At 42.3% G+C, this 7,417-nt stretch overlaps 1 protein-coding gene across 1 annotated transcript in view; it reads right to left on the minus strand.

Moving 5' to 3' along the window:
• The window catches only part of peli1b (pellino E3 ubiquitin protein ligase 1b), a 29,980-nt gene extending 22,563 nt beyond the window's left edge, over positions 1-7,417 (minus strand). Inside the window, exons 1-2 of the mRNA XM_086045630.1 lie at positions 7,212-7,417; positions 6,586-7,103 (exon numbers count right to left, since the gene is read on the minus strand). The gene's annotated coding sequence lies outside the window, so the exon portion shown is untranslated. The remainder of the gene's footprint in view (positions 1-6,585; positions 7,104-7,211) is intronic.

Raw genomic sequence — 7,417 nt, forward strand, 5'->3', positions numbered from 1 at the left:
ATGATATGAATTACAGGCAGAACATTTGACTGGTTGACAATAGTTCCTTTAGTAACTTTACAACACAAAGAAAAATCATCAAAAATCTGATTTTGTTTGCCGATTTTGGGGGGGGGGGCAGAAAGTGTTCATGTCATTATCTATGTCTTATGCTGGAGGAAAAAAAAAAGATGATTTTTTGTTTGCCCATTTTAAAAAAGGCAAATATTGGCTGATTAAAATGGTCAATTAATCGGTCAGGCCCTAAAACCACACCCTAGTTTCTTTTGGCGAAAAGGGATCTGACTAAAAACTGAGGCACAGCATCTATTAGAGCGAAGAACCACTTGAGGGAATGCAATCTTTCACAAAAATAATCACATTAGGTTTATTTTTACTGTAAGTGGAAAAAGGAGGCATCTATTTGAGACGGCGCACCTAATTATTCAAGTGGACCCGACAATCAATTGAGGCACGGCTTCTATGCGAGTGGAGACCACTAGATGAGCAAATGCAATGTTCTAAACACTTATGGTTTACTTTTTTTCCTTGAAGGTGAAAAGGGTCTTGTTTTGTTTTTTCCGTTTCCTTGAGGAGGAAAGGAGGCATCTAATTGAGTTGACTTGGAGCATCTATTAGCTCACCATCTGAGAAAATTCACAAATACTTGAAATGAACCTAACACGGCGTCTATTCTGAGGAAAGACAATATTTTACCATTACTCACATATGGTTTATTTGTGTCCTGAGAAGGTAAAATGAGGCATCTATTCGAGTGGAGGCCTTTATTTATTCAAGTGGAGGCATGTGGGCGGCCTCGTGCGACGTTCCCGAGAGCGTCACCCCGGGGGGGGGGGGGGGCGGTTGGATGGGGAGGGGGTGATGACATGCGGAAAAGGAGGGGCAATGTTCCAGTTACAGCCTCATCAATGATTCAACCGGACCACATGACAACAAACAGCAACAGGATCCAAAGCAGCGACACAAACACACGCTTGCACAGAAACGCACCGTAATGAAGACAAACTCATGTCAATGCGCCGTCTTCAACGATGCCACGGCATAACTCGGCGTGTTGTTGTTATGGAGGTCAGCGTGTGTCAACATGGCGTGCGTATTAATAACAACGCTTTCCGTGCGCTGGCTGGAAACTAGAAATGCGCTCTGCCTTCAGGCGGCCTCTTTTCATGTGGGAATGGAATTTGCCACTTTTTGCCATCAATTAGAATTGAACAAGTCTATGAAATATTAGGTTGAAACGTCTCCGTTCTAGTTGGATTTTCCAACATGGACAAAGCGGACTTCGGCTGTCGGAGGGATACGACTCAAGCGAATGACCTCGTGGCCTAGCATAGCAATTAGAATAAACTACTTCACATACAATATTTCACAAACATAATCCAATTTATAACCCGGTGCACCTTATGTATGAAAATGTATTCAAATAGACACATTCATTGATATTGTGCCTAATAATACGGTGCGCCTAAAAGGTCTGAAAAATGCAGTACAGTAATCGGTTGATATTAGCCCTCAAATGGCAAAAATCTGCAAAATTTGGGCTGGGTTTTTTTTCCGACAAAAAAGACCTTCATAAAAGCATTCAATTTTTTTTTTTTTTTTAAATCGGCAGTTTTTCGCTGATTTTTCTCTTTTTTAAAGTTAAATACTAAAGGGCAAAGTATTACAAAACACTCGATTGTTCTGCCTGTAACTCATATCTTTCATGCAAGCTTTAAAGGACAAAAAAAGTTATTTTATATTTTTCTTAATTGGCTAATTAACCGGTTAACAGAATTTTATTCCACCAAATATCGGAATCTGCCTCACGAAATCCGTATCAGTCAGGTCCTAGTGAGCACTTCTCTTTTGCTGAGTTAATCCATCCACCTTCAAAGTGCCATATCAAGATGCAGATTAGACAAAATGATTAGGTTGCCTATGATAAAAGGCCACATAAAACCAATAAAACAGTGTAGTTTATCTTTGGTCACAAGTGAATATGCGCATTGTGACGCTGGAATTGTTTTGTGCGACTTTTGTAGCATATTTAATGAGCATAACAATGTTTTTTTTAATCAAATTCTGAATGCTAGTCAAATTTGGAGTCGCCAATGCAGGATGGGTATCAACTACAACTAAATTAAGGATGGAAAAACTCCCCTTTGATTTTTTTGGGGGGGGATGTTGAAATCAGGTCGCTAAAACGTGCCCACCGCTTGACCCACTTTCCAGGACAGATGTAAGATGCTTCTGCTAACTTTCAGGCTGTTTACCAGACCCTCACACACACCCAACATCTGCTAGCAATATGTTGTTTTTTAATCAAATACAACATTAATGAGTGAGGTTGCACAAAATGTTTGCTTGTTGTAGATGCAGCCCACCAAGCATTTATTTACTTTAACAAGAGAGTCCTGTTATATTTGTTAAATTAATTTTGTATTTTTTTTTAATACTTATAATTGGTTAATTATAAATGTATGTATTCATTTTTTGTTGTTTTTGTCATATAATTGGTAAATTCATTTCTTGTAAATACTAGCATCAAAAATATTGCCAAAATAAATCATATGACCTCATTTACGGACGACCTGGCCCATCTGTCCGTTTTGAAAACTCAAATGTGGCCCTTGAGGACAAAAGTTTGCCCATTCCTGCTTTTGAGTGACTGGACATCAAAACGAATTGATAATGTGTATAATGTACTGTGGGCAGAGCGCCGAGCGGCAACAATTGGCGTCTTTCTGCCAACTGTAACAAAGGAAAGCACTACAGCTAAGCCATATTTCCGCACAGACGGCTGACGCCTTCACAAAATTCAATCAAAATTTCAGCGCCTTTTCGGACCTCAAAGTTTGTCCGTTTACACTGCCCTGTTTGGCGTCTTTTCACAGGGTAAATACACACGGTATTATATGGGAAGTACTGGAACAGTGAAAAAAAAAAAAAAACCTTTATGGTAGAGGCAGACAATTTTGCTTTTGACATGGAAAGATAAATTTGAGTCAAGAGCCAAATGCTCGATTATGAAAAAAAATATTAATCGCGATTATTTTAGGTGATAATTTGAAATCATGATTTTTCAAACGATCATTTATTTTATGGTACAAAACAATAAAATGTTTAAACGGAAAAAAATATGAATACAAATACATTTCTTTGAAACACTATAATTATGGAAGTTCCTTTTTGACCAAACAAAATCTATAAAATTAGTTATAAAATGGGCGGCACGGTGGTCGACTGGTTAGCACGTCCGCCTCACAGTTCAGAGGTCGTGGGTTCGATCCCGGCTCCGGCCTCCCTGTGTGGAGTTTGCATGTTCTCCCCGTGCCTGCGTGGGTTTTCTACGGGCACTCCGGTTTCCTCCCACATTCCAAAAACATGCATGGTAAGTTGATTGGATACTCTAAATTGCCCCTAGGTGTGAATGTGAGTGCGGATGTTTGTCTCTGTGTGCCCTGCGATTGGCTGGCAACCAGTTCAGGGTGTCCCCCGCCTACTGCCCAAAGACAGCTGGGATAGGCTCCAGCACGCCCCGCGACCCTTGTGAGGAGAAGCGGTACAGATAATGGATGGATGGATAGTTATAAAATTAAAAAAAAGTGCAAATGTATAAATTGAAGTATGATTTCCTTGTCTTGAAAAAAAAAACACTAGAGCGCTGGATAAGAATAATTAATTCATAATGTTTTTTTATGAATATGCCAGTTTTGTAATCGTGGAGTGTAATAATTGTAATTGAATTTCGATTAATTGCACAGCCCTATTTCCGCGTACAGCATTATTTTCTGGATCGGATACACAGTTGACATGTTTAAGTTCTTAAGTTTTGCATGTGGGATGTGCGTCACGGCAGCCTAAAGATAACAAATCAAACACACACAGTTTGGGCTTGCACAATGTGGACAATAGGTACAAAAAAATACCACGACACCTCGTTGAAAACGACGCAATGTCTTTTCAGAAGCAGCGTTTTAAAAAGTCACCTCCCTTAAATGTGATGTGTGCAGCTGGACAGAAAATTCTATGCCCTTACTTATTCATCCAGAGCAAGAACTGTATTTAACGTCCTTCACTGCCTAATATTTGTAATATGAAGAATTAATAGTTTCTTTTTTTTTTTTTTGCCACCTTTTATTCCATTACTTGTATCGATATTCTATTCTCGTTTCCACCATAAACTGCAATCAGTCCCGATTCCTAAGTGAGTCAACACAGAATCAGGCTTGAAATGTGCTGAAATCGCTTAGTGGCTCTTAACTCAAGGCGAGTGTCACGCCCTCACTTTCTTTGTGGATGGACTTGTTGTATCATGTGTGCTAACGTGAACTGCATTCAACATTCCAGTCTGACCTTCACCCAATCGTTCATGGACAACAGTAACGCAGCATCCCGCTGAGACCGTGCGTGTCTGTTTATATGTGTGTGTACGCGTTCGAGCCTCCATTAAGACATCACAGTATCTGCCTGCTCCCCTCTGACACCATCAGCTCGTGTTTCCTCGCTGAAATTGAGATGCTAACGTCGGGAACGGAGGGAGAGGCGTACATTGTCAAACGTCCTCTGCAAAACTGTACAACACTCAGCCAATAATAGACACGCAAATTTCTCTGAAAATTCTGCCAACAGGCGTATCGTGCTCAAAAAAGATTCACCTTTTAGGAGACCCCCAAAACCCGAAACCAACCTTTACCATTACTCTGAAACTCAACAAATGATTTAAGTATCCTGGCGAAAATGTTTGTTGCCATTTTGGTTTGGAGGAGCCATGAATTTCACGTGTCTCTCTGAGGACTTTCAAATTTCAATATTTGTGTGCTCTACCTCTCTCCGGACATTTTCCCACAATTGTCTCACTTTGTTATTTCTTATTCGTCTCTTTTGTGGCTTTACCATACTCAAAAACTCAGCCAACATGTGCATCCTGTCGAAAATTTGACGGTCTTACCTCGGTATCGGATCGGGACTAATTGACTATGAGTAAGGTGCAAGAAAATGTGATTGGCCTTACCTGCCATCCATTGACAAAAATCAATAAAGAAGCAATGCTGTGAAACACAGGAAGTCTGCCATTGTGGTTTTGAAGGTGCCATTTATTTCATACAGCTCCGGGGGGGAAATGAGGTACTCGGCTTCTATCCGGCCATCTTCCCGCAATTCCAACTACCACATCCCAATGTAGCAGCCTGCAGAATGTCCTGATTCTACCCATGCAACAGAGCCCCAGGGGGCTGCAACAGATGGGAAGTTTACCCTTCTGCAAAAAGGCGACCGGGAAGTGAGCGTGATCCCAATCTGCAAACTTGCAATCACATCTTTTCAAATGGGACAGGCTGGAGGAAGGGGATGATGTAGAGATAGTCAAGGCTAAGTCAGGGGAAGTCATTAAGGTGTCAAACTCAAGGCCCGCGGGCCAGAACTGACCCCTTACCTCATTTGATGTGATTTGCGAAGGCTTGCCATGATTTTTCCTTGACGTGTTCAAAACCAGCCATGAAAATGATCATCTTCATTCATACAGTACAATATTCCTTCATAAAACACCAGAAATGGGACTTGAGTCAGATATGTGTAATTCGCAAGTAACTCTCAAGTCGTAATCTTCAAGCAAGTCCCAAGTCACTGTGGAAAAAACTCAGGTCAATCCGAGTCGCCACCAAATGTCAAGCAAGTCAAGTCATTAGTGTGTGTAAATGGGTACTAAAACTACTTTGTGGGTTGTTACTTCATGAAGTTCAGCAAAGTTGACGTGCATTTGTTTACGTTGGCCACATCAAATATGGCCGACACCCTCACAACCAGGAAAGTACTCAAAGTTGAGTCTATGAATATAAGTCCAAGCTCAAGTCCAGTGTCATGAAAGCCAAGGTAAAGTCGAGTCTTTCATAGGTTTTTGTCAAGCAAGTCGCAAGTCATAAAATTTGTGTCAATTAGAGTCAATTAGAGTCCAAAGTCACATGACTCCAGTCCCCCACCTCTGTAGAATACACATTCGATTTCTTTTGTTGTTGTTGGATTTTTAGGGATGCCTAAACAGATTAATGGCGGCTCTACTCATTTCAAAGGGAAAATATGATTTGAGATTTGAGCGCTTTCTCAGGGCACCACTGTACTTCTACCTTACCAGAATATTTTTTTAACACCAGTTTCTGTACATTTAACACATCTGCCTGTGATGAAAACAGCATTACAGCATTAGTTAGACAGCATTACATATACACACACACAGCTTCTCCTTCTTGCTGTTTTCCTTATCAGGCAATGTTGTTGCCTGTGCAGCCTGCGCTGCTGCTGACAGGTCAGCATGCACACTGGAAAGAGCAGGTGATGGAAAGTAATACAACCCGGGAGCACATACAAAGGCGATAAATCTAACTTATTTGTATTGACACACATATTCAAGCAGGAAATGAGCACAAAGAAAGACCCCCACCCCCCTCCCCCCGCGCGCCCCAGTCGTAACTCACAGCTGGGACCACCACTAAAAAACAAGCTAGCCCTTTCTCTGTGGCACCATAACGACTGTTAGCTGCCTTTAAGAGAGCCTAAACCCCCCTTACTGAGGCTAAGTAGAGAGTGGCGAGCGTGTGAAGGACTGACCGTGGGTTCAATGACGGCTTTATTTCCAGGGTCTCTGACTGACTGACTGTCGCCGGGCTGAGCTCCACCGCCGCCGGGCTGGGCTGCTCCACCACCGCCGCCGCCGCCGCCGCCGCCGCCAATTTAGCAGGCTAGCTCACCGGCACGTGAAGAAGAAGACCGGAGGCAAAAATGTAATATCATGAAAAAAGGTGAACATTGTCCAATTGAAGCTTCAAGGAGGCTGGTTGAGGAGTGTGTCCGCCGTGGAGGAGAATATCCAGTGAGTGTGAGTGGAGGCTCGGGTTTGAATGACAGGCTCTCCTTTGTTGTGAGCCTTCCAACGTAAACACACAGTGACCCCCTCATCCACAAATCCACACATCCACGGGCGAGAGCCAGCCAGCGAGCCCGAGTGGGAGGGGACAAGCGCTGAGAAAGACGCGGTGACGTCACCGCAGAGCGTTCTGGGAAGTGTAGTGGCAAGTGTCTCGCTCGCTTGCGTGACCCAGGATGCCCAGGTAAGTTATTCACCGTACCTACCGCGAGCAAACAAACCAACGTTAAAAACATAGACACACACGCAAACATAAGGGAAAAAAATAAGCCAATGATTTCACTTGTCGATAAATGACATATAGACGCACCAGATCATTTAGAGCGATAAAAAGAAATAAGATACTAAAATAAGGGCTGAGTCTCAAGCTGTGTTGAAAGCTAAGGAAAATTGATAGTGTGTGCGTCTGAGTGACGTGCACTGGGAGGTTGTTCCATAGTTTAGGACCCGCAATATAAAAGAAAAGAAAATCCCCTCTAAGCTTCCACTCAAGACTTTGCATACTACAGAAGCAGA

This window comes from Filicampus tigris, chromosome 11 (genome assembly GCF_054856515.1).
Source record: "Filicampus tigris isolate MCC_2025a chromosome 11, RoL_Ftig_1.0, whole genome shotgun sequence".
Lineage (NCBI taxonomy): Eukaryota > Metazoa > Chordata > Actinopteri > Syngnathiformes > Syngnathidae > Filicampus > Filicampus tigris.